This window comes from Scyliorhinus canicula, unplaced genomic scaffold (genome assembly GCF_902713615.1).
Source record: "Scyliorhinus canicula unplaced genomic scaffold, sScyCan1.1, whole genome shotgun sequence".
Classification (NCBI taxonomy): Eukaryota; Metazoa; Chordata; class Chondrichthyes; order Carcharhiniformes; family Scyliorhinidae; genus Scyliorhinus; species Scyliorhinus canicula.
The window spans coordinates 492,465-519,452 of record NW_024055494.1 but is presented as its reverse complement, the minus strand read 5'-3'; the positions used below and the strand labels follow the sequence as shown (position 1 = coordinate 519,452).

The 26,988-nt window shown below is 49.6% G+C and overlaps 1 long non-coding RNA gene and 1 other non-coding gene across 2 annotated transcripts; one reads left to right on the top strand and one right to left on the bottom strand.

Moving 5' to 3' along the window:
• Positions 1-600: 600 nt before the first annotated feature.
• LOC119960273 lies at positions 601-6,062 on the bottom strand. Its single transcript, XR_005459357.1, has 3 exons — positions 5,884-6,062; positions 3,139-3,245; positions 601-979 (listed from the first exon to the last, which is right to left on the bottom strand). It is a non-coding gene; the product is annotated as an uncharacterized LOC119960273 (long non-coding RNA).
• On the top strand, positions 4,485-4,557 carry trnak-cuu. The gene has a single exon. It is a non-coding gene; the product is annotated as a tRNA-Lys (tRNA).
• Positions 6,063-26,988: the final 20,926 nt, after the last annotated feature.

The following is a 26,988-nucleotide window of genomic DNA, read 5'->3' as shown; positions in this document are numbered from 1 at the left end:
GAGTGGTGAGTCTGTGGAATTTGATACCTCAGGAAATAGTTGAGGCCAATACATTGTATATTTGCAAGAAGCAGTTAGATACAGCACTTAGGGCGAAGGGGATCAAAGGACATGGAGGGAGAAGCGGGATTAGATTAAGCTATTGAGTTGGATGATAAACCATGATCATAATGAATGGCAGAGCAGGCGCAAAGGGCCAAATGGTCTCATCCTGCTCCTATTTCTATGTAATCCCTTCTCACACTAAGAGCAGATGAATGGCCTCTCCCCAGTATGTACTCGCTGGTGTGTCTGCAGGTTGGATGACTGAGTGAATCCTTTCCCACAGAGGCAGCAGGTGAATGGCCTTTCCCCAGTGTGAATTCGCTGATGGCTCCTCAGGTTGGATAAAGCACGGAATCTCTGCCCACACTGAAAGCAGGTGAATGGCTTCTCCCCAGTGTGAACTCGCTGGTGTGTCTGCAGCGTGGATAACTGGGTGAATCCCTTTCCACAGAGAGAGCAGGTGAATGGCTTCTCCCCAGTGTGAACTCGCTGGTGTGTCTGCAGGGCGGATGATTCAATGAATCCCTTCCCACACTGAGAGCAGGTGAATGGCCTCTCCCTCGTGTGAACTCGCTGATGTTTCTGCAGGGCGGATGATTCAATAAATCCTTTCCCACATTTAGAGCAGGTGAACGGTCTCTCCCCAGTGTGACTGCGCTGATGAATCTCCAGCTTAGATGGGAATCTGAATCCCCTCCCGCAGTCCCCACATTTCCACGGTTTCTCCATGTTTTGGGTCTTGCCGTGTCTCTCCAGATTGGACAATCAGTGGAAGCCTTGTCTACACACAGAACATGTGCACTGTCTCTCCTCGCTGTGAATGGAGTGATGTTTTTTCAGGCTGTGTAACTAGTTAAAGCTCTTTCCACAGTCAGTTCACTGGAACACTCTCACTCGAGTCTAGTGTGTATGTCGGGTTTTTTTCAGTCGTTTCCTACAGATAGAACAGACAAACATTTCGTCTTCCACATTCACAGGCCAATGATATGCAGGTTCTGATGAATGGAGTGACTCTGTTAAATCTTGTTGTGAACTTCACATCTGTAAATCCTCCCCTTGTAATATCCTGCAAAAGGAGTTTATAAAATTCATCACTAGGGGCGCGCACAGTGGCTAGCCGAGAACCCAGGTTTGATCCTGGTCCTGGGTCACTGTCCATATGGAGTTTGCACATTCTCCCCGTGTCTGCATGGGTCTGGCCCCATGATCCAAAAAGATGTGCAGTTAGGTGAATTGACCTCGCTAAAATTACTCCTTAATCAGGGGAAAAAAAGAATTGGGTATTTATAAAAAAAAAATAAAAGTCATCACTGTCAGTCCAGGATAGAAATTCTGAACAGACAATTCTAGTTTCTCTGGAACATTTTTCCCTCTCTTGTTCCCCCAAAGCTGTAAATCCCCGTCCCACACACTCTCCCTCCTCCCTGGGCTGAAATTCAAACCCATCTCACCATCTGCACCATTTCTTTCCTCCACTCCCAGTTTTCTCCCTCCCTCTCCTCTGCCTGGGTTCAGTTCTCCAGCTCCTGTCTGCAGACTGACAATAAAATCAATGGGTCTTATTGGGCGTTTGGGGCCTCCAGTGGGCGTTTGTGAATCCTCCCGCCCACCTGCCAGGGTTTCCTTCCTTCCCAGAGATCAGAGTCCTCATTGACGATTTGAGCCCAAACTGGAACCACAATAAATTGGCTCTTAATTGGGAGAAAAAAAATTACATGAACGTTCGCAGCTCCACAAAGTGTTTCCAACTCCTCCCACCCATCTCCTTAACAGGTTGACCCATTTATTTGACTGACTAAAAGAATGGTCTCTGGTGGCCCAGCGGTTAGCACTGCTGCCTCACAGTGCCGATGTCCCAGGTTTGATCCCGGCCTAGGGTCACTGTCCGTGTGGAGTTTGCACATTCTTCCTGTGTCGGCATGGGTCTCACCCCCACAACCCAAAGATGTCCAGGGTAGGTGGTTTGGCCAAGCTAAATTCCACCTTAATTGCAAAAAGAAAATCGGTTACTGTAAATTCATTTTTTAAAAAAGGATTGTCTCTCCTCATGTTCACAATTAAAGGGGTGGATTCCCCAGGAGATGGCTGACATTTCAGGGGACATTAAATTAATAATGGACAGAGATATGTCCAGTGTTGTTACATGGTACAGATTTAATATATGAATTTCAGTTTGTAATAAAGTACATGTATAATTATTTATTGTCTTGTAATATCAGACTGTAGCTACGTTATAGATTTCCAGTCATCTCTTCCCTCAGAGGGTTGTTAGTCTTTGGATTTCTCTTCCACAGGGACCAGTTTTGTCTGGGGGTCATTGACAGGAAATAGCTGATTCTATGATGGGGAGGGGATGGGAGATCCCTGATTCGGGGCTGGTTACTTGGAATGTAAGGGGATTGGGTGGACCAGTGAAGGTGGAGGGTTTTTGCTCCCGAAAGAATCTAAATGCTGGTGTGGTGTTCTTGCAGGAGACTCACTTGCGGGTTAGAGATCAGACCAGACTGCGGAGCGGGGAGCCAAGTGTTTCACTCGGGCTTTGACTAAGGGTTTGAGATCAGACCGGACTGCGGAGGGGTGAGCCAAGTGTTTCACTCGGGCTTTGACGGAAGGGCTCGATGTGCTGCAATTTTAATCAATAAACAGGTCCCTCTTTCGGTCACTAGGATCATTGCGGACACTAATGAGAGATACGTGGTGGTCAGTGGGTCATTGGCAGGTACATTGGTGGTGCTGGTGAATGGCTAAGCCCCTAACTGGGATGATGTGGCATTTGTAAAAAAATTGTTGGGATCCAGACCTGGATACACATCAATTGATTCTTGGAGGAGACTTCACTTGTGTACTGGATCCAAAAATGGACTGGTCCAAGCTGATTCAGCCAGTGAAATCTGGACGGGCCACCCGGCATCGATCCAGGCATCGGAAATGACAATGGCAAACCCGGCAAAAGATAAAGAAATCTGTTCCCATCAGCAGAGTGTAAAAGGATTATGGGACACAGATTGAAGATTTTGTGAGCAAGATCTACAGAGGAGATATGAGGAAGAAATTTTACACAATGCGTGGTCATGATCCGAACTCAATGCTTACACACAAAGGTCGATAATCTCCAGGTCTTGATAACCCGAATGGTGCTGTCAGAATTTGATGTGAGGATTGGTTGTGAATTTCCTGTCTGCGAATCCCTCTCTAAGCCACTGTGAAAGAAGTTTACAAAGGCAACACTGTCAGTCCAGAAATGTAATTCAGGAAAGATAAACATTTCTCCTGGTTTGAATTTGCTGTGTGTAAATCCTCCCCTACTAACACCCTGTAAAAGGAATTTCCAAAATGAATCACTGTCAGTCCAGGATAGAAATTCACAACATTCTCTCCTCCTGCTCCCGGATCCAGGATGACCGCTCATGCCCCTGCTGCACACTGACCCTCTTATCATCAGCAGTCCCCTGATTTGAGGATGACGTCTACTCAGGATTGTGAATTTCTGCCCTGGGTCTTCATCTGGCTGAACAGAGCCGCAGAGCTTTGGACACATGGGGCAGGATGGACAATGAGACAGTGAAATCCGGAGAGCAGGATTGGCTTCCTTTTCTTTCCATCTCTGCCACCGCTTTGCATCATCAGTAAGACATTGGGACTCAAAGACTAATCCAGTTTGATGGACAAGTTGTCTCCATTCTGAACAATGGGGAACAAGCTCCTCCCACTCATTGAAACATCGCCCCAACAAAGATGACAAACGTGCATGCGCCCTGATGCACAGCCAATAAAGATGGCGGCAAGGGCACCCGAAAAGGAAATCTGCGCAGACGCAGGAAAACTCCACAGGGACAGTGACCCAAGGTCGGAATTAATCATAGAATCTACAGTGCAGAAGGAAACCATTCGGCCCATCGAGTCTACACCGGCGTTACCTGATCTGACCAACTCACTGAAATGTGGTCAATTCTGAATTGCCAAGCAAACCACTCAGTTTCAGGACAATTAGGAATGGGCAACCAAGCTGGTTTGCCCGTGACACTCACATCCCATAAAGAATAGAGAAAATCAAAGGGCTGTTTCCAGTGCCGGTTTCAAAGGAATCAGTACTGGGCCCTTCATTCCTGGTTTATATCATTGATTTGAAAGTAAATGTAGGAACATGAGGAAGAAGTTTACCTTTGACACAAAAATGATTGAACACTTGAGGAATGAGGAAGAAAGCTGGAGGGAAAACAAGGCAAAGGATGACATGATAAATGGCAGGACAGGACGAGTTAGGCCAGAGCTAAATTCCTGTGCACAGGAAGATTGCACCAGAGAGAGTACAGAGTGGATTTAACAACATCAGCCAGAAATTGCCAATGTTTGCTCTGAGGAAAGTTTGGATAAACTGGGGCTGTTTTCTTTGGAACAGAAAAGACTGAAGGGAGACCAAAATGAAAGTATGAAAAGCAGCCTGGCTAGCTCAGTCGGTAGAGCATGGGACTCTTAATCCCAGGGCCGTGGGTTCAAGACCCATGTTGGGCACTTCAGCTTCTTTAATCTGAGAACATTGAGCTGAACTGTTTACGGTAGCACAGTGGTTAGCACTGTTGCTTCACAGCACCAGGGTGCCGGGGTTCAATTCCCACTTGGGACACTGTCTGCGCAGAGTCTGCACGGTCTCCCAGCGTCTGTATGGGTCTCCTCCCACAAGTCCCGAAAGAGATGCTTGTTAGGTGAATTGGACATTCTGAATTCTCCCTCTGTGTACCCGAATAAGTGCCGGAGTGTGGTGACCAGGGGATTTTCACAGGGGACTTCATGCAGTGTTAATGTAAGCCTACTTGTGACAATAATAAAGATTATTCTAAATATATAAATTTCATGATGGCACAGTGGTTGGGGACCCAGGTTCAATCCTGGCCCTTGGTCACAGTCTCTGAGGAGTTTGCACATTTTCCCATTGTCTGTGTGGGTTTCACCCCCACAACCCAAATATGTGCAGGCTACGTGGCTTGGCAAAATTAAATTACCCCTTAATTGGAAAAAAATATAAATTTATATTTATAAATATTCTGAGGGATCTAAATAGATTGGATAGGAAGGTCCTATTCTCTTTGGTTGAGGGACACATATAAAAGGGGGCAGAGATTTAGGGAAGGACTAGGAGGTTTAGAGGGTGGTGATGATCTGTGACATGCTGCCTGAAATGATGGCCTAAACCCTCCTAACATTTAAAAGGTATTTAGATAGACAGTTGAATTGATGTAATTTAGAATGCTACAGACCACAATCTGGAATTTTATTTTATTTTTTATAAATTTAGAGTACCCAATTTTTTTTCCAATTAAGGGTCAATTTAGTATGGCCAATCCACCTACCCTGCACATCTTTGGGTGGTGGGGGCAAAACCCATGCAAACATGGGTAGAATGTGCAAACTCCATACGAACAGTGACCCAGAGCCAGGATCAAACCTGCGACTTTGGCACCGTGAGGCAGCAGGGCTAACCCACTGCACCACCGTGCTGCCCTCACAATCTGGAAATTGAGATTAGGCTGAATAACTACTTTGTAGCCACGATGAGCTGAATGAAATGCGAGAGGATCAATAAATTTTGATAAAATCCGGGATAGTAACTCTCACTACTAACAAGGTCAGCAGTTTGCCCAGTTTAGCTGCCAAGTATGTTAATGTGGCAATTTTAAAATGTACCTGCACACAGAAGAGTACAACAGCAGATTATTTAACTTCCCCAATGTGATCGGTGTAATTAGTCTCAAATTTAACCTGGAATGGTCATTAAAAGTTTCCCAGTCACTCTGATATCTGAAATCTTTGTGCTCAGACAGAACAGACAAACCATTTTACCTCCCAATGATATTCTGGTCCTGATGAATCGAGTAACTCAGTCACAAGATGATGTGATGTTTGGCTGGAAGTTCCCGTTAGTAAATCCTCCTCTTTCTAAAGGAGTTTCGAAAGGAATTTCACTCTCAGTCCTGGAGAGAAATTCACAAGATTCTCTCTTCCGGCTTCCGGTTCCTGGATGCCCGCGCATGCGCCCTGCTGCACATTTCCGCTGAGAAAGATGGTGGCCGCGCAGGCGCCCTGCTGCATATCGCCCCCTAAACAGATGACAGCCGTTAACAGGGGCCGATCAGAGAGAAAAACACCGATGCGGCTGGCACATGCGGTACAAACAACGAACGTAATCAAAAGTGCCGGAACCAATTCATCACCCTGAGGAACAAAGTGGAGCAATGGCAGATAAGGCTACCCAGAATGCCCGGCGCGACCGAATACACCCTATCTCCATCTCAGGAGTCAGAACGCGCAGGCGCCTGTTGCCCCGCCCCCGGAAGTCACCTCTCTGTGCGGAGCATGCGCGGTGCTGCTCCGGGCTGAGCGCAGCCTCAGTGAGAGTGAGTGCGGCTCCCAGAGGCTGAATGAGAGCCGCCGCGAGCGGGGACAATGGTGAGAACCCAAACCCCCCAATAAGACCCATTGGTTTTATTGTCAGTCTGCAGACAGGAGCTGGAGAACTGAACCCAGGCAGAGGAGAGGGAGGGAGAAAACTGGGAGTGGAGGAAAGAAATGGTGAGATGGGTTTGGATTTCAGCCCAGGGAGGAGGGAGAGTGTGTGGGACGGAGATTTACAGCTTTGGGGGAACGAGAGAGGGAAAAATGTTCCAGAGAAACTAGAATTGTCTGAACAGAATTTCTGGACTGACAGTGATGACTTTTGTAAACTCCTTTTACAGGATATTGGAAGTGGAGGATTGGCCGACAGAACCAAATATCACATCGAGATCTGACAGCCATTCGATTCATCAGGAGCTGAATATCATCAGTCTTTGAAACTGGAAGGAGAAATATTTGTCTCTTCCGCTTAAGGAAAAGGATGTCAAAGATCAGTGTGACTGGAAAAGCACCGAGACAGACACACACCCGAATGAGAGTGTTTCATTGCACTGACTGTGGAAAGTGCTTGAACTAGTTACACATCCTGAAAGAAAATCACACCATTCACAGCAGGGAGAAACTATACTCCTGTTGCGTGTGTCGACAAGGCTTTAAGCAGGAGTGACATAAGAACACCCTCACCATTGAGAAACCGTGGAAATGTGCGGACTGTGGGAAGGGATTCAGTTACCCACAACTGGAAGTTCATCGTCGCAGTCACACAGACCGTTCATCTGCTCCATTTGTGGGAAGTGATTCACCCATTCATACAACCTTCTGACACACCAACGAGTTCACACTGAGGAGAGGCCATTCACCTGCCCTGTTTGTGGGAAGGGATTCACTCGGTCATCCCACATTGTGACTCATCAGCTTGTTCACACTGATAAGAGACCATTTACATGTCCTGACTGTGAGAAGAGTTTTAAATGTAAAAAGGATCTGCTGAAGGGCAGCACGGTGACCTGGTGGTTAGCACAGCTGCCTCACGGCGCTGAGGTCCCAGGTTCAATCCCGGCTCTGGGTCACTGTCCGTGTGGAGTTAGCACATTCTCCCCGTGTCTGCGTGGGTTTCGCCCCCACAATCCAAAAATGTGCAGAGTAGGTGGATTGGCCACACTAAATTGCCCCCTTAATTGGAAAAAATAATTGGTTAATCTAAATTTATAAAAAAAAAAATTTTTTAAAGGATCTACTGACACAACAACGTAGTCACACTGGAGAGAGACCGTTCTCCTGCTCCGTGTGTGGGAAAGGATTCATTCAGTCATCCCACTTGCAGACACATCAACTTGTTCACTCTGATAACAAATTTTTAAATTGTCCTGACTGTGAAAAGAGCTTTAAAAACAAAAAGGATTTACTAACACACCAATATGTTCACACTGGGGAAAGGCCATTCACCTGCTGTGTGTGTGGGAAAGGATTCCGCCGTCCATCTGCCCTACTGAACCACCAGAGAATTCACACTGGGGAGGCCATTCAGCTGCTCTGACTGTGGGAAAGGATTCATTAATTCATCCAACCTTCTGGATACACCAGCAGCTTCATACAGGGTATAGACCGTTCACCTGCTCTGACTGTGAGAAGGGATTCACACGTTCATACAATCTTCTGAATAATGATCACTCTGACAGTCTTAATCTGCTGATGAGGTTTATTATTCTGAATAAATGTGTTTGAACGTTGTTGCAGATTTTTGGCTTTCCCAACTGAACATCACCTGTCTGGAGCTCAGAAAGGACAATCTGGTAGCACGGTAGCATGGTGGTTAGCATAAATGCTTCACAGCTCCAGGGTCCCAGGTTCGATTCCCGGCTGGGTCACTGTCTGTGCGGAGTCTGCACGTCCTCCCCGTGTGTGCGTGGGTTTCCTCCGGGTGCTCCGGTTTCCTCCCACAGTCCAAAGATGTGTGGGTTAGGTGGATTGACCATGCTAAATTGCCCGTAGTGTCCTAAAAAGTAAGGTTTGGGGGGGGGGGGGGGTTGTTGGGTTACGGGTATAGGGTGCATACGTGGGTTTGAGTAGGGTGATCATGGCTCGGCACAACATCGAGGGCCGAAGGGCCTGTTCTGTGCTGTACTGTTCTACGTTCTATGTTCTGGGGGAGGATCACACAGCAGGAACAGAACTTCAGCCTGGACACAGTCCTTCAGGGTCACACTGAGAGGGACAAACAACACTTTGGTCTTTCTCATCTCTCTTCACTGACAGCAAAGTCCCCGTGTGGGTTAATCCTGAGGCGTGTAAGAAATGTGGCCCAGCCGCTCTCTTCCATATCTCAGAGCTCCAAGACACGGAACAGAAGCTCCTTTACAACAAGTCTGTGTTAAAATAGCAGCTGATAACTGCTGCGACAATTAGACAACAGTTTCATTCCTGGATAAAGAAGGAGCTGCAGTGTGTGTCCAAGAATTCCCAGTTTTATTGATGTGTGCTTCCCACATTCTGTCCTTTTAAATAAACCTAACCCCTACGGGCCTTTAACAATCAGAAAAATAACAGAGAAAAGGGCGGAGCTGTGCCTGCCCCTTTAACTGGAAGCCGAGCAGTGTCAGAGCCCCGACTATTCCTTTAAGACTGAGTGATGTGTTCAGCTGAAGATTCCTATTGGCTGTTTTCTGGGTGATCTCCTTATTCTGATCATTCTCAGTGATCCTCGGGTATGTGAACCTACTCTCCTGTCTCTCATTCACTGAACATCTCTTCTCTCTCAGGTTCTCACTTAACCTCTCTCCACTCTCACACTCACTCATTTCACAGAGCGCCTAAACTCACTTAATTTCTCTCTCTGAAGAAGCACAGAACACAATGAACCTCTCCTCCAACATCTCATTTATGGAGACTCAATCCTTTCTCTCTCACCGATTGGCCCTAACTAACTTTAAATCTCTTTTGAGGAAAATTTAATTTAGTATAATGTCCCCTCATTTCTCCCAGTGATAATCCTCAGTCCATCTTCCAACTCAGTGAATATGTTAAAAATCTAAATAACCTCATATTTTGAAGTATAAAATTGGAAGTGAGGTGACTGTAATGCTGAGACCGGCAGCAATCTGTGTGGGTGTTCTTGATGCTGTCACAGTGAGTTCACCCTCACAGGCAGGAAGACTGTTCACGGTGATAACATGAAACTGACGCCTGCTGTTTCATTCTCAGGAAACACAACTTCCTGTTTCTCTGCTGCCGGTTCCAAACCGCACATCTCACTTCTGGGCAGAAAATAGATCCAGGGACCACAATCTGGTGAGAACATCTGTCAGTGCGGCTTATATATGTCCACAGAGTCAGGGCAGAGTCACACAGATCACATTGTGGTGACATTTACAAATGAGCCGGTTATTTCTGTTCAGAGTCTCCATTCCCGGACAGAACCGGCTGTGTCTGTGAATCAGTCACTGAGTTCCCTCTGCTCTCTGTAGCTGGGAACTGATAACCTGCTCCCTTATATTTTATATCATTCTTTCTGTGTTACTTGTATCCTCTATTTCTCAGCTTTTATGTCTGTTTTTAAATCTATCTTTTTTAAAATCTGTCTTTTTAAATCTCTCTTCTTTCCTCTGTATCTGTCCTATTCAATTGAGGTGTTCAAATCAAGAAGTGTTTGTGATGGATTGAAGAAGGAAAAAGAGGGAGAAAAACAGAAAATGTTGGGAAAACTTTTTTTTTCTTTTCTTTTGTATGTTGGAAAAACTCAGCCGTTCTGGTAGCATCGGCACAGAGAGAAGCAGAGTTAACCTTTTGAGTTAGAAATCATAGGGTTTACAGCGCAGGAGGAGTTTGCACCGGCTCTTGGAAAGACCACCACCTCCACCCTATCCCCATAACCCAGTAACCCCACCCAACACTAAGCGCAATTTTGGACACTAAGGGCAATTTAGCATGGCCAATCCACCTAACCGGGAGCTCTACCTCGAGCTGTGAAGCAATTATGCTAACCACTATGCTACCGTGCTGCCTTGTGACTCTTCAGAGCAGGGTAAATCGGGATTGTCCCTCTGAGATCAGGGAAGGTGAAGAGGAGATTTAATAGAGGTGTTCAAAATGAGGAAGGATTTGTGACAGTGTCGATGGGGAGAAACTGTTTCCCAAGAGCAGGAGGGTTTGTAACCAGAGGACACAGAGATTTAAGATATTTGACAACAGAACCCAAGGGGGTGATGAGGAGAATGGTTTTTACACAGTGATGTGATCTGGAATTCACACTGACAGGCTGCTGGAAGCAGATTTCACAGTAACTTTCAAAGGGAATTGGATAAACACTTGCAGAGGGTAAATTGGCAGAGTTATGGTGAATGGGGTTAATTGGACAGTTCACTCATCTTTGTGACAGTCTGAATTTTCCTCTAACTGATGTTTTAACATTTGATCTTTTCAATCACAGTGACTGAAAGAGAAGATTAAAACTTTAATTTTGATGATGTGGAGATGCCGGCGTTGGACTGGGGTGAGCACAGTAAGAAGTCTTACAACACCAGGTTAAAGTCCAACAGGTTTGTTTCAAACACGAGCTTTCGGAGCACGGCTCCTTCTTCAGGTGAATGGAAAGGCTTGTTCCAGAAATGTTTATATAGACACAGTCAGAGATGCCCCGGAATGCGAGCACCTGCAGGCAATCAAATCATCAAAGATGCAGAGAGAGAGGTAACTCCAGGTTAAAGAGGTGTGAATTGTCCCAAGCCAGTTCAGTCGGTAGGCCTCTGCAAGTCCAGGCTTGTTGGTGGGGGCCGAATGTAATGCGACATGAATCCCAGATCCCGGTTGAGTCCGCATTCATGCGTGCGGAACTTAGCTATAAGTTTTTGCTCAGCAATTTTGCGTTGTCGCGTCTCCTGAAGGCATCCTTGTAGAATGCTGACCCGGAGATCAGAGGCTGAATGTCCTTGACTGCTGAAGTGTTCCCCAACTGGAAGGGAACAGTCCTGCCTGTTGATAGTCGCACGATGCCCGTTTATTCGTTGTCGCAGTGTCTGCATGGTCTCGCCAATGTACCACGCTTCGGGACATCCTTTCCTGCAGCGTATGAGGTAGACTACATTGGTCGAGTCGCACGAGTATGCGCCGCGTACCTGGTGGGTGGTGTTTCCACGTGTAATGGTGGTGTCCATGTCGATGATCTGGCATGTCTTGCAGAGATTACCCTGGCAGGGTTTTGTGGTGTTGTGGTTGCTGTTCTGAAGGCTGGGTAATTTGCTGCAAACAATGGTTTGTTTGAGGTTGCGCGGTTGTTTGAAGGCCAGTAGTGGGGGTGTGGGGATGACCTTGGCAAGATGTCCATCCTCGCTGATGATGTGTTGGAGGCTGCGAAGAAGATGTCGTAGTTTCTCCGCCCCAGGAAAGTACTGGACGACGAAGGGTACTCTGTCAGTGGTGTCCCGTGTTTGTCTTCTGAGGAGGTCGGTGCGGTTTTTTGCTGTGGCGCGGTGGAACTGTCGATCAATGAGTCGAGCGCCATATCCTCGTACGAACGGGATATGGCGCTCGACTCATTGATCGACAGTTCCACCGCGCCACAGCAAAAAACCGCACCGACCTCCTCAGAAGACAAACACGGGACACCACTGACAGAGTACCCTTCGTCGTCCAGTACTTTCCTGGGGCGGAGAAACTACGACATCTTCTTCGCAGGCTCCAACACATCATCAGCGAGGATGGACATCTTGCCAAGGTCATCCCCACACCCCCACTACTGGCCTTCAAACAACCGCGCAACCTCAAACAAACCATTGTTTGCAGCAAATTACCCAGCCTTCAGAACAGCAACCACAACACCACAAAACCCTGCCAGGGTAATCTCTGCAAGACAAGCCAGATCATCGACATGGACACCACCATTACACGTGGAAACACCACCCACCAGGTACGCGGCGCATACTCGTGCGACTCGACCAATGTAGTCTACCTCATACGCTGCAGGAAAGGATGTCCCGAAGCGTGGTACATTGGCGAGACCATGCAGACACTGCGACAACGAATAAACGGGCATCGTGCGACTATCAACAGGCAGGACTGTTCCCTTCCAGTTGGGGAACACTTCAGCAGTCAAGGACATTCAGCCTCTGATCTCCGGGTCAGCATTCTACAAGGAGGCCTTCAGGAGACGCGACAACGCAAAATTGCTGAGCAAAAACTTATAGCTAAGTTCCGCACGCATGAATGCGGACTCAACCGGGATCTGGGATTCATGTCGCATTACATTCGGCCCCCACCAACAAGCCTGGACTTGCAGAGGCCTACCGACTGAACTGGCTTGGGACAATTCACACCTCTTTAACCTGGAGTTACCTCTCTCTCTGCATCTTTGATGATTTGATTGCCTGCAGGTGCTCGCATTCCGGGGCATCTCTGACTGTGTCTATATAAACATTTCTGGAACAAGCCTTTCCATTCACCTGAAGAAGGAGCCGTGCTCCGAAAGCTCGTGTTTGAAACAAACCTGTTGGACTTTAACCTGGTGTTGTAAGACTTCTTACTTAATTTTGATGAGCTGTCAGATTCATTTCCTGTGTGACTGTAACTCGGGAACTCAGTTCCTCTAACAGATGTACCTCAGATATCAGAAATCTCTGGAGTTCCCCATGTCCTCATTGCTGTCCCCTTGGGTATAACAGCTCTCAGTCAGGTGGAGTCAGTCACACGTGTCTCTGTCATGTTTCCATTCCTATTTTATCACACACCTCCCAGTGACACCACAACACAGAAACCTCAACATATCATTGCTTCCTTACACCTTGTCCACCTATTACAATTGGAGGTTTATTGGGCCTCTTGTCTCCATTAACATCAGCTTACCTGCCGTTGAAATGACCTCAGAGACACTGGAACCAGACTCTGTTTATTATACCAGACTCCATTCAGCCCAGGACCTGCAGTGGCAACATACACCAGAATTGGAATAAAAGGTAGGTTATTGTCTAATAAAGAGGGCAGCACGGTGGCACAGCGCTTAGCACTGCTGCCTCACGGTGCCAAGATCCCGGGTTCGATCCCAGCCCCGGGTCACTGTCCGTGTGGAGTTTGCGCATTCTCCCTGTGTCTGCGTGGGTCTCACTCCCACAACCCAAAGATGTGCGGGTAGGTGGATTGAGCATGCTAAATTGCCCCTTAATTGGGAAAAATGAATTGGGTATTCTAAATTTATTTTTTTTAAAGGTTATGATCTAATAGTGACAGAGTAACACACACCAGAAGTGGATTATATTATGTTGTCAACAAACCATGACTAACTCACTATTATATGAAAACCAAACTTTAGTTATGGTTCTCTAGATACTGACGGTATTATCAGTACATTGGATCCAATGATATGTTCACTCACACTGCAGCCTGACTTATTATGGGAACATACACTGTGTGTGTTACTCTCAAAGTGAGTGAATCCTTTGCTATTTCTCCTCTGGGCCCCATCTCCACTATTATTGTCTGAGGCCCTGTGGTGCCATATGATAAGGGCAGATAATTATAACTTTTTTATTTTGTTTTTTGAGTTTTGTGAGTGATGACCTGCTGCGTTTATCTACACACAGCAGGAGTATATTCTGCATCCGCCACTTAGTCTGGCGTGATACACGGTGTGAAAACTAAGTAAAGGAACAAAAATTAACTGATGGACAAAACAAAGGGGGCTGCTTCCAAACAATGAATGGAGCACAGCCCGAAAGGAACTGGAAAGGAAACGGAAACTTAACAAAACCCATCAAATCAAAGTGTGAAAATCAGGCAGCCCAACCCCTGCAGCTCCCACTGAGCACGGAAGGCCTCGAGTGTGCCTGTGGACACCGCATGCTCCAGGGACACCCTGCAGCTCCCACCAAGCCCGGAAGGCCTTGAGTGTGCCCGTGGACACCGCATGCTCCAGGGATACCCGGCCGTGAATAAGGCTGCGAAGAGGGGCAGACAGTCAGGTCGGATGACCCCCTTGGTTGCCCGCTGCTTAGACCTATTAATGGCAAGTTTGGCCAGGCCCAGTTCACAAGGACGTCCTCCGCCTTTCCCGCCTCCCTCCGCACCGGATGTCCGTAGATCAGGAGCGTGGGGCTGAAGGGCAAACAAAATTCCAACAACAACATTGTCAGGAAAGCAAAAAGGGAGTGCAGCCAAGGACAGGCAACATACACGTGCTTCACGGTCTCCACCAGGCTGCAAAAGTGGCAGGTCTCTGGGGAGGCCGTGTGGTGATTTAACTTTACTTAGTTTTCACACCAGTTATCACGCCAGACTAAGTCCGGATGCAGGATATACTCCACTTGAACGGCACTGCCCTGTGCAACACCCTCCACCCCAGGTCCCCAAGTTTTATGGCGGGCGTCTGTAGAGGGACCTCCAGCGCCGGACGACAACGAGGCACGCCAAGGCGTGTCCAGACGGCAGGCGAGGGCAAGGAGGTGGAAAGTGTGCAATTGCAGGCCGGACAGGAAACCCCTCCGCACGGTGCGAAAAGGAGGGTATTTTCACAAGACAACCGGGGTTGTGGGGCACCGGCGCCAGGCCCGGTTCCGGGGCCTGGGACATGTGTGGAATTCCGTCCAAGCTGGCATCCACCCAGACGGGATGCCACCGCACAACAGCGCCGACTCGAGTCCAAGTGTGCCCACGGGGCCGAGCATGACTGATTTGAGGCCTCGGATAGCTTTGGCCGTGCGCTGGACGGACACAGCTCCGCACTCCGCAAGCTCGTAGGGCATTATCCAGCCCACTCCTCCACCACCCAGCACGTCACTGATCCTGATCACCCCGGCATCCACAGCCCTCCGCTCTGCCAGCCACTGGAATGGATATTGGCGGAGGTGTGGATTCCTGAGCAGCGGCTCCCTTACGATAGCCACTACGCCTAACGGGGGAGAGCTATGGTGCACGGCCACCATGTTCCAGACTTTGAGAAGGTCCTCGTACAAGACGGGCAGTGCCAATAAAGAACTCCGAAGACCTTGCTGGTCAACGAACAGGAGCTGCACAACGCAGTTCAGGCCATACACCTGGCAGAAAAAATACGTCTCCAGGGCACACCATCGTGGAGAAGGCTCAACGCACAGGTAACGCTGCAGACTCTGAAGGCGGAAAGTCACTCCCCGAGTGCGACGGTAGACCAGCGCCTGACCGCCCTCCGCAATCAGGAGGTTCAAGACCTCCGCAGTGACCCAGTGCAATCCATTGTCCCAGAAGTACAGAATCAGAGTTCTCTGGATATGTGTGACAAAGTCAGGGGGAGGAGTCAAAGTGACCAGCCGGTACCGCAACATGGAGGCAACCAGCTGGTATATGAAGAGAACTCGACCCTGTAGGACAGCACTCTGAGCAGTTCTGTCCAGCGTCCCATGCGAGTGGTGACCTTGGTCTCCAGCTCCAGCCAGTTCGCCGGCCAGGCTTCCTCTGCCGGGCAAAGATGGACTCCCAAGTAGAGGATGTTGGTCCGGCTCCAGCTGAAGGGCCTGCGTTCCTCTGGGAGGGGGTCCATTTGACATGGACCGACCAGGAGCCCGGAACATTTAGCCCAGTTGATCCTAGCAGAAGACGCAGCGGAGTACACATCTGGCACTCTCGCAACCTCCACAGGTCACCGGGGTCAGTGAACATGAGGAGCACGTCATCAGCGTCAGCCGAAAGGACCACTGCCATGCCCGGTTCGCGCAGAACCAGCCCGACAACCTCCTCCGCAGGAGGCGCAGGAAAGGCTCCACGCATAGAGAATAAAGTTGGCCAGACAAGGGGCAGCCCTGATTCACTCCTCTCCCAAAGCGAAGGGGCGCCGTCAGGGACCCATTAACCTTAATCAGACACTCCGAGGCGGCGTACAGTAATCGGAAGTGCGTCCCAAACCTGAAAGCTCGCAGAGTCCCGAGCAAATATTCGAACCCACCCTGTCGAACGCCTTCTCCTGGTCAAGAGACAGGAACGCGTTCGGCAAACCAGTTCTCTGCTTTGGACTCGAGGAGCAGCCCCAGATTTCCCCAGCTCTCCAGGGCCAGCCGCACGCAGTCCTGGTAACCATGATGCTTTTCAAAAATGCCCGGAGGGGATGAGGGGAGACTCGGTGCCGGGCATGAGGCTGCCCTCTGCCTCGCTGCAGAGAGCGTCTAAATCCTCCTCCTGGCCCGGCACTGAGCAGCCTCCCTCCTCCGAGCAGTCACTGTCTGAGCAGAGCCCCCGTGGCAGGCACCGCGGGCCCATCAACAAGCCCTTGACCCGAGTTGATCCGGGACTGGTTTAGCACAGGGCTAAATAGGTGGCTTTTAAAGCAGACCAAGGCAGGCCAGCAGCACGGTTCAATTCCCATATCAGCCACCCCGAACAGGCTTCATTTGAAGCCTACTTGTGACAAGCAATTTTCATTTCATTTTTTTTCATTTCATGCCCTCTCAGAGCTCATCTTGTCCATGAGACCCAGCTCCTGCTCTATCGACCCTATTCCCACTGAGCTACTGATCAGCCAACTACGCTGTGTCCACGGATATTGTCAACATTTCTCTCCCTTCAGGTACTATCCCTCTGTCCTTCAAATCTGCCATCATCACCCCCTCAATAAAACAAACCCTTAACCCTGCCATCCTTACAAATTACTGCCCCATCTTCAACCTCCCTCTCCTCTCCAAACTCTTTGAACATGTTGTCACCTCCCAAATCCTTGCCCATCTTTCCCAGAACTCCCATGTTTGAATCTCTTCAATCAGGTCTCTGACCTGTCACAGTGAAATACAAGAGACAAACAGAATCTCACCCGGAGAGGAAGACAGACAATCTGGGAGCTTGGATCCAACACGGATATGTTCATAAGACCAGAAGACAAGGGTAGCAGCACAGTCATTATCGAGAGACAATACCTGTTGGAGACAGGCAGACAACTAAACAGCATGAATCACAACACCAAGCTACCGAGACTCGCCCACCACTGAGCAGCCTTCCTCCTCCGAGCAGTCACCGCCTGAGCCCAAGCCCCCTGCTACAGAGTGTGGAGGGCGCCGCGGGCCCATCGACTAGCCCTTGGCTCGAGTTGATCCGGGGCTGGTTTGGCACAGGGCTAAATAGCTGGTTTTTAAAGCAGACCAAGGCAGGCCAGCAGCACGGTTCAATTCCCGTACCAGCCTCCCCGAACAGGCGCCGGAATGTGGCGACTAGGGGCTTTTCATAGTAACTTTATTTGAAGCCTACTTGTGACAATAAGTGATTTTCATTTCATCCCACCCCCAGGATCGTCTTCAGGTGGGTTCCCTGCAGGGTCCCCCCACGATTCAGGGTCCGTGGACGGCGGCGGCTCCGAACCTGCCTCCGCCTTCGATGCAGGGCCCTCGGAGTGACCCCGGAAGACCACCGGGAATAGGTCCGGGATGGAACTTGGCATCATCTGCTTGGGTGTTGTGAGCGGGGAGCCTTCCTCGCCATTGCCCGCCCATGACCCGAATATATAAGGACACTGGTGGCTGCCGCCAGCCCCCGGCGACGAACAAAAGGAGGTGACCGGGGAGCAAAACTGTACCGGGCGGAACGAGCCCTCGGGGGGTCACGTCTCTGCCCGGCCCCGGGCCTCCCTGCTCGGGGGATGGCAGAATGGGCACCTCAGTGGCCTTGGAGACTGCCTTGACCTTCTTTTTAACGGGGCTGGGCCTCAGGGTGCTGGGAATAAACACAGGAGACACCCAACCCCGCTCGCCTGGGGAGGGGTAGCCAGATCCACCAACTCCTCCAGCCCGGACAGGCGGTGCTTGCGGGGGGCAGGCTCATCTCGCTGCGGGGTCTCCACTGCTGGAGGGCCCTCAGCAACGTCCCACCCGTCCGCATCGCCCAGGTCCTGGCATAGTGGTGAGGTTGGAACAGCCTCCAGCTCGGGGCCGTACACAGTGCCCCACCGCCCTCCGGAGCCCGTGTGGAGGTCTCTCCAGGCACCTCAGGTTGTTGCGAGGCGGCGACGGTGTCCCGAGGTGAGGTTGCGGCCTCCGAGTTGGTTGGGACGGGGTCAGTACCCATGATGGGGGCCAAGGTGTGGATGGGCCCGGTCCGACCGCTGTGCCGTCTTCCGTTTGGTGTTTTTAGGCTGCCTCTGGTCTAGCGGAGGCTCCCTCACCCCCGCCCCCCGCCAGTAGCCGTGGTGTTGCCAAGGGCCGGCTGCTGGGCAGACGAAGAGGTGGCAGAGGAGAGGGGCGGCAGTGCCAGCCGTGGCCACCCTGGAGGTGGTATTGGTGGTGGCCGTTAGGGTGGGGCAGTTCCGGCGAATATGCCCCAGCCCTCCTCTGTGATCTCCTCCCGGGTCAGGTGGACAAAAATCTGATGCCAGGAGTAGACATGGTGGAGGGAAGGGTCCCGCAGGCCGAGTGTCACTGACGCCATCCCGGACCTGACCTCCCCCAGTAGGTTGAGTTGGGAAGGAGGAGCTCGGTGGGGAGGTAGGGCAGGACGTTTGAAAGAACCACACATTAGGCGGTGGCCTCCAGCAGGTCCACCGCCACGTGTGCCCCGCTCACCATGAGCCCCCTTTCCAGGACGTGGTGGACCGTTTGCTCAGCCCGCAGGAAAAACACGACCTTGCTGTACATCCTGGAGGCGGCTACGATGGCCGAGGGGCCAAAGAGCCCGGCCATCGCACGAGTGCCCACCTCGATGGTCATGGTGGGGTTGGGCATAACATTTGACCCCAAGTTGCCCTATTCGTAGGCAGAAAGGTGAGGGGGCCGCGGAGGGTCGAGAGGCTCCCGTCCCTGCATAGGTTCTAGGCTGCCCTGCGTTCGGCAGAGTGGAGGATGCCCCTGGGGTATTGGCCATGCCCACCCCTGGTACGGTCTGGCCATGTATCTAAGAGCAGAGTAGGAGGGAAACCGTGGGGGGAGGGGTGATGGACGTGGCACCACAACAGCAGGTGCCACAAGGGAAGGTGCTGCAGGGCAACAGCAGAGCGGGGCAGCGTTCTTCAGCCCTGGAGGGGCCTAAAACAATGCCTCAGGCTGCCCCACACCCACCACAGGTGGTGAAATGCAGGCGGACGGCGGTCTTCAGCCCTGTGGGTCGCAAAACAAAGCCCTTGGTCTTCACAAAAGCCCCAGGTGGTCCCACTCCCATCCCGGGCAGAGGAGCAGGAGGACAGAGGGCAGGGTCTGCAGTCCCAGGTGGTCCCACCTCAGGTAGAGGGGCGGGAGGTCAGAGGGCAGGGTCTGCAGTCCCAGGTGGCCCCACCTCAGGCAGAGGGGCGGGAGGACAGAGGGCAGCAGGGAGGGGGAGGGGCTGAGACAGGAACAATCAGCCAGTCAGCCTGAGCCTGTGGCCGCTCTCACCATCTGTCACCGTCACAATGCCCGGGTGATTGACGGCAGCTCCGGACCAATAGAAAGCGGAGGCGGGACGTGAGGATCGAGTGAGGGCGGCTGGTCCCCCAACCAATCGGAGTGAATGAAGGGCGGGGGTCAGGCTGTGATTGAAGCATGCGCAGTGTGGATAATGGCGATGCTGAATGGGGTCTTTTTCAGATCCGGAATTGGTGAGAGGCATTTAACAATATGGAGGGAGCGAGAGATGCGGGGGTGGGCGGAAACGTTGTTTAAAGCTGTTGTGAGCCGCAAACCTCGAAAAAGAGTTTACTGCACCCAGTTTGTACCGAGCGGAGCTGCAGCTCCTCATGTTGGGCTCGGGTTAACGGGCGCCATCTTTATTGGAATGTGGCAGGAAAGGCTTCCCCAGGACAATCCACCTTTCTCAACAAGACCTCTTCACACCTGACTCACTCAATCCCAAATCTACACACATTGAATTTAGTGCTGTTGCAACCATCTCGTTAATGTACATATGGTTATTCGATGCCCATTTGGTGCAAAGTACATTACTGCTGATCTGGTAACCATTTTGTAACAAAAATATTGACCGCCAGAATTCTAACAAATTTGAGAGATCGTCAAATTATCTTTATAATTGTTTGAAAACCTAGCACTGACTACCTTAAAACCTCAGTTTCAACAGGGTAGCAAGTACTTGGTACACTACTATTAACTCCCATTCATATCATACTAGCCTTACTAGCATGTGCATTTCTCATCTTTGTCGGGGGCGATGTTTCAATGAGTGGGAGGAGCTTGTTCCGCATTGTTCAGAATGGAGACAACTTGTCCATCAAACTGGATTAGTCCTGAGTCCCAATGTCTTATTGATGATGCAAAGTGGTGGCAGAGATAGAAAGAAAAGGAAGCCAATCCTGCTCTCCGGATTTCACTGTCTTATTAGACATCCTGTCCCATGTGTCCAAAACTCTGCGGCTTTGTTCAGCCACATGAAGACCCAGGGCAGAAACTCACAATCATGAGTCAACATCACCCTCAAATCAGGGGACTGCTGATGACAAGATGGTCAGTGTGCAGCGGGGGGGGGGGGGGGGGGATGAGCGGTTATCCTGGACCAGGGAGCGGGAGGAGAGAATGTTGTGAATTTCTACCCTGGACTGACAGTGAGTAATTTTGGAAACCCTTTTACAGGGGGTTAGTAGGGGAGGATTTACACACAGCAAATTCAAACCAAGAGAAATGTTTATCTTTCCTGAATTTTATTTCTGGACTGACAGTGATGCCTTTGTAACCATCTTTCACAGGAACTTAGAAAGTAATTCGCAGACAGGAAACTCACAACCAATCCTCACACCCAATTCTGACAGCACCATTCGAGTTATCAGGACCTGGAGATTATCGACCTTTGTTTGTAAGCATTGAGTTCCATATCATTATCATTCACTCTGTAAAATTTCTTCCTCATATCCTCCCTGTAGATCTTGCTCACAATCTTAAATCTGTGTCCCATAATTCTTTTACAATCTACTGATGGGAACAGATTTATTTCTCTTTTTTTCCGGGTTCGCTGTTGTCGTTTCCGGTGACTGGGTCACGCCAGATGGTCCGTCCAGATTTCACTCCGTTATTGTATATTTATAGCGGTTGAATGGGCTTGTACCAGTCCATTTCCAGATCCAGTACACAAGGTGAAGTCTCCGCCAACCATTGATTGATGTATATCCAGGTCTGGGATGGATCCCAACAATTTTTTTTACAAATGCCACATCGTCCCAGTTAGGGGCTTAGCCATTCACCAACACCACCAAGGTACCTGCCAATGACCCACTGACCACCACGTATCTCCCATTAGTGTCCACAATGATACTCGTGACCTGTTTATTGATTAGAATTGCAGCACATCGAGCCCTTCGTCAAAGCCCGAGTGAAACACTTGGCTCCCCGCTCCGCAGTCTGGTCTGATCTCTAACCCGCAACGAGTCTCCTGCAAGAACACCACACCAGCATTTTGATTCTTTAGGTGAGCGAAAACCCTTGACCTTCACTGGTCCACCCAATCCCCTGGCGTTCCAGGTGAGCAGCTGAATCAAGGGTCTCTGCACCAGCCCCCGTCACGGAATCAGCCATTTCCACCGTGAGGGACGATCCAGCAAATCTTCAAAAAGTACGGGCCAAGGGTCCACCCAAGATGGCCACCATGCGCACACATCTTCAGAGTAAAACAAAAACAGTTTTATAGTCATCATCAGCAAACTAACCCCCTCCCCATTTTTCACCAACGCCTCATCTGGACACTAAAATTGAATCCAACGTCCCCCCGGGGCTCCGGCCCAGATGCTGAGCTTGTTGAACCAGCCAAAACTGGTTCACCAGCTGCAGCCCCCCCCCCCAAAACATCTCACTCCCATTCACCAGCTGACTGCTGACAGGGCAGTTCCTCTCAGGACAACAAGAAAATAAAAACAACGATATTGCCTACTTCGAGGATAAAACAGACTTCAGAATACAGTCTCTAACTAGACTCAATTTCCAACGGGGGCCAATCCACCTCCCCCCCCCCCCCCCCCCCCCCCCTTGTCCAATACAGATAACTGGACCCCAGTCCATGGTTTACAATAAAGGTATTCGCCTCCTCCAGTGTCTCGAAATGTAACCCGCAGCTTTGCCGGGTGTACCACCCCAATCAAACTCCTTTCTTATATAGAGCAGCCTGAACCTTATTAAAGGCCGCTCACTTCCTCACCAGCTCGGCTCCCACATCCTGGTAAATCCTCACTCGGATAACTGAGAGAATCCCTTCCCACACTCAGAACAGGTGAATGGTCTGTCGCCGGTGTGACTGCGGTGATGAGTTCCCAGCTCACATGGGGACTTGAATCCCTTCCCACAGTCCCCACATGTAAAATGAAATGAAAATCGCTTATTGTCACAAGTAGGCTTCAAATGAAGTTACTGTGAAAAGCCCCTAGTCGCCACATTCTGGCGTCTGTTCGGGGAGGCTGGTACGGGAATTGAACCACGCTGCTGGCCTGCCCTGTGCTAAACCAGTTCCTATTTCCACGGTTTCAGCAGGCTGCTGGTGTCCTTGTGCCTGTCCACATTTGACGATCAATTGAATGATAAACTTTATTAGTGTCGAAAATAGGCTTTTAACACTGCAATGGTTACTGAGAAAATCCCTTAGTCGCCGCACTTCGGCGCCTACTCGGGTACTCAGAGGGAGAATTCAGAATGTCCAAAGCACCAAACAGCACGTTTTTTGGGACTTGTGGGAGGAAACAGGAAAACCCGGAGGAAACCCACACAGACACGGGGAGAAAGTTCAGAGTGCACACAGGCAGTGACCCAGCCGGGAATCAAACCCAGGTCCCTGGAGCTGTGAATCGACATTGCTACCCACTGTGCTATCGTGGTGCCCTTGTCTCCACAGAAGCATGAGTAGGGTCTCTCCCCGCTCTGAATGGTGTGCAGTACCGATGACAACTCTGGATTCAGGCGGTAGGGTGGGAGCCTCAACCGGTCAAATTCGATCGGGTGAGGCATGAGGGAGGGACGGAGCCGGCGGATGGGTCAGGAGGCTTCATAAACACTCCGTGTAGCCCGAAGCTCCGAATACGAAGCTAGGATACAGCAGTTGAACCGGCGAAAGCTGCTCGGGCTTTTCCCCGAGACAGGTCCGAATGGACAAAGTGATTGGCGGGGTGCATGCGGAGGGAATGCGAGCCCCTATTTGCTCCGCCTCCCATTCACTCTGATTGGCTGGAGGACCAGCCGTTCTTGTTTGGTCTTCCAGGCACGTCCCCTCTTTCTATTGGTCCGAACCCGCCGTCAATCAGTCCCCGGGCATTGTGAGCTGGAGCAAACCCTTCACCATCATTGTCAGCTCCCTGGTTTGCAGCTGCGGAGCTTCTCCCTCCCTCCCGGGAACATGCCCAGGTTAACGGGCACCATCCTGCTTCACACACTGGAGGGTGGTTCACATCAGAGGATGGGGATGGGGGGATAATAAATAAGAGTTTACACTTTGCACTCAAATCAATGAAGACTCTGATCTGTGGGAAGGAAGGAAACCCTGGCAGGTGGGCGGGGAGGATTCACAAACACCCGCTGGAGGCCCCAAACTCCCAATTAAGACCCATTGATTTTATTGTCAGTCTGCAGACAGGAGCTGGAGAACTGGACCCAGGCAGAGGAGAGGGAGGGAGAAAACTGGGAGTGGAGGAAAGAAATGGTGCAGATGGTGAGATGGGTTTGGATTTCAGCCCAGGGAGGAGGGAGAGTGTGTGGGACGGGGATTGACAATTTTGGGGGAACAAGAGAGGAAAAAATGTTCCAGAGAAACTAGAATTTCCTGTTCAGCATTTCTATCCTGGACTGACAGTGATGGCTTTTGTAAACTCCTTTTACAGGGGGTTAGAATTGGAGAATTTGCACACAACAAACTGAACCCAACAGAAAGGTTTGTCTCTTTGCTAATTCTACCCTGCATTGACAGTGATAACTTTTGTGACATGAGAGATTACAGCTCTCAGGAAAGATTAAATGGAGGGGGGGCGATGTGAGAGAATGGTCATGGTTTAACACACTGGGCTAAATCGTTGGCTTTGAAAGCAGTAAAGGCAGGCCAGCAGCACGGGTCAATTCCCGTACCAACTTCCCGAACAGCTGCCTAGGGGGCTTTTCACAGTAACTTCATTTGAAGCCTACTTGTGACAATAAGCGATTTTTCATTTAATTTCATTTCAATAAACAACAAGCCATAAATACAAGATAGTTACGAATAGATCCAAGGGGACAATACGGAAAAAATTATTTATCACAGGTTCAGAATGTGCAACTCATTACCATGGAAAGGAGTTGAGGAAAGTGCTGAGATGTTTTCAAAAGGAAACGGAACAAGCACATGAGAGAAAATGGAATCGAAAATCAGCTGAAAGGCTGAGATTTGATAGGTGGGACAGTCAGAGATGTGAGCCGAGTATTGACAGCAGGGGCTGGTTTAGCTCACTGGGGTAATTCGATGGCTTTCAAAGCAGACCAAGCAGGCCAGCAGCACGGTTCAAATCCCGTACCAGCTTCGCCGGAAAGGTGACGGAATGTGGCGACTCGGGGCTTTTCACAGTAACTTCATTGAAGCCTACTCGTGCCAATAAGCGATTTTAATTTCATTTTGTTTTCATTTCAGCAGAATCTGTGTCAGAATGGCCTGTTTGTGTCTTATATATTCACAATATTTCAATGTAATCTCCTTTTACAGAAACATCATGACGAGATCTGACAGAGTCACTTGATTCATCAGGACCGGCCTTTCAACGTAGGTGGAGAAATGTTTGTCTGTTTTGTCTTTTGGAAAACATTTCAAAAATGACTGATTGAAAAGCACCGAGACACAGACATCTCAGTAATTTTCCACAGTTAGTTGGAACTGAGCTTTAACCAATCACAAAGCATGAAATTATATTGCAGCATTAACATCAGGGAGACACCGTACTCAGGCTTCAACTGATGATCCAAGTTGGAGAGACATAAGGACATTTGCACCAAAGGAATCAAGAAGCAGCAATAAGACATTCAGCCCCGTGAGCCTGTTCCACCATTTAATAACATCACGGCTGATCTGATAGTGACCTCAAATCTGCATCCCACCTACACTGATAACCTGTCGATAACCATGAAGAAACCGTGGAAATGTGGGGACTGTGGGTCGGGATTCAGTTACCCATCTGAATTGGAAACTCATCGACGTATTCACACTGGAGAAAGGCCATTTACCTGCTCTTTGTGTGGGAAGGGATTTACTACGTTATCCAACCTCATCACACACCAACTTGTTCATACTGACCAGAGACCGTTTAAATGTGCTGACTGTGAGAAGAAGTTTAAAAGCAGAAAGGATTTACTGACACATCAACGCACTCACACTGGGGAGAGGCCATTCACCTGCTCCGTGTGTGGGAAGGGATTCACTCAGTCATCCGAACTCCTGAAACACCAACTTGTTCATAATGATGAGAGACCGTTTAAATGTGCTGACTGTGAGAAGAGTTTTAAAAGCAGAACTGATTTACTGATACATCAACGCACTCACACTGGGGAGAGGCCGTTCACCTGCTCCGAGTGTGGGAAGGGATTTAATGCTTCATCAAACCTCCGGACTCACCATCAGATTCACTCTGACCAGAGACCGTTTAAATGTGCTGACTGTGAGAAGAGCTTTAAAAGCAGAAATGATTTACTGTTCCACCAACGCCATCACACTGGGGAGAGGCCATTCACCTGCTCCGAGTGTGGGAAGGGATTCACTCAGTCATCGAACCTCCGGACACACCAACGTGTTCACACTGATAAGAGACCTTTTAAATGTTCTGACTGTGAGAAGAGCTTTAAAAGTAAAAGGTGTTTAACGATACATCAACGCACTCACACTGGGGAGAGGCCGTTTACCTGCTCCGTGTGTGGGAAGGGATTCACTGAGTCATCCCAGCTTTTGAAACACCAGCGAGTTCACACTGGGGAGAGACCGTACACTTGCCCCGTGTGTGAGAAGAAATTCACTCAGTCATCCGATCTGACTAGACACCAACTTGTTCACACTGATCAGAAACCTTTTAAATGTTCTGACTGTGAAAAAAGATTTACAAGTAAACAGAATCTGCAGAAACACCAGCGAGTTCACACTGAAACAGAATCATAGAATTTACAGTGCAGAAGGAGAGCATTTGGCCCATCGAGTGCACCGGCCCTTGGAAAGAGCAACTTAAGCCCATATCTCCAACCTAACCCATAACCCACCTCACCTTTTTGGACACTGAGGGCAATTTAGCATGGCCAATCCATCTAACCTGCTCATCTTTGGTCTGTGGAAACCGGAGCACCCGGAGGAAACCCATACAGACACGTGGAGAACGTGCAGACTCCGTACAGACAGTGACCCAAGCCAGGAATCAAACCTGGGACCCTGGAGCTGTGAAGCAACCGTGCTAACCACTGTGCTACCGTGTCGCCCATACGTGGGAGCGTGTAGGAGGCAGCTATTTTCTATAGGTAAAAGATAGCTATTTAGCATTAAGCCCCGAGTCTATTAAATACCATTTTAAAACTCACTCATAACCTCAGGTCAATTCAAAACACACATTCAGCATTTCAAAACATAGCTTCAACAGAACACAGAAACTGATGAATTAAAACAGCATTCTTATTCAGCTAACATACATTTGCAAGATAACGTGACCAAGGACAGGGCAGGCTCCGTCACAAC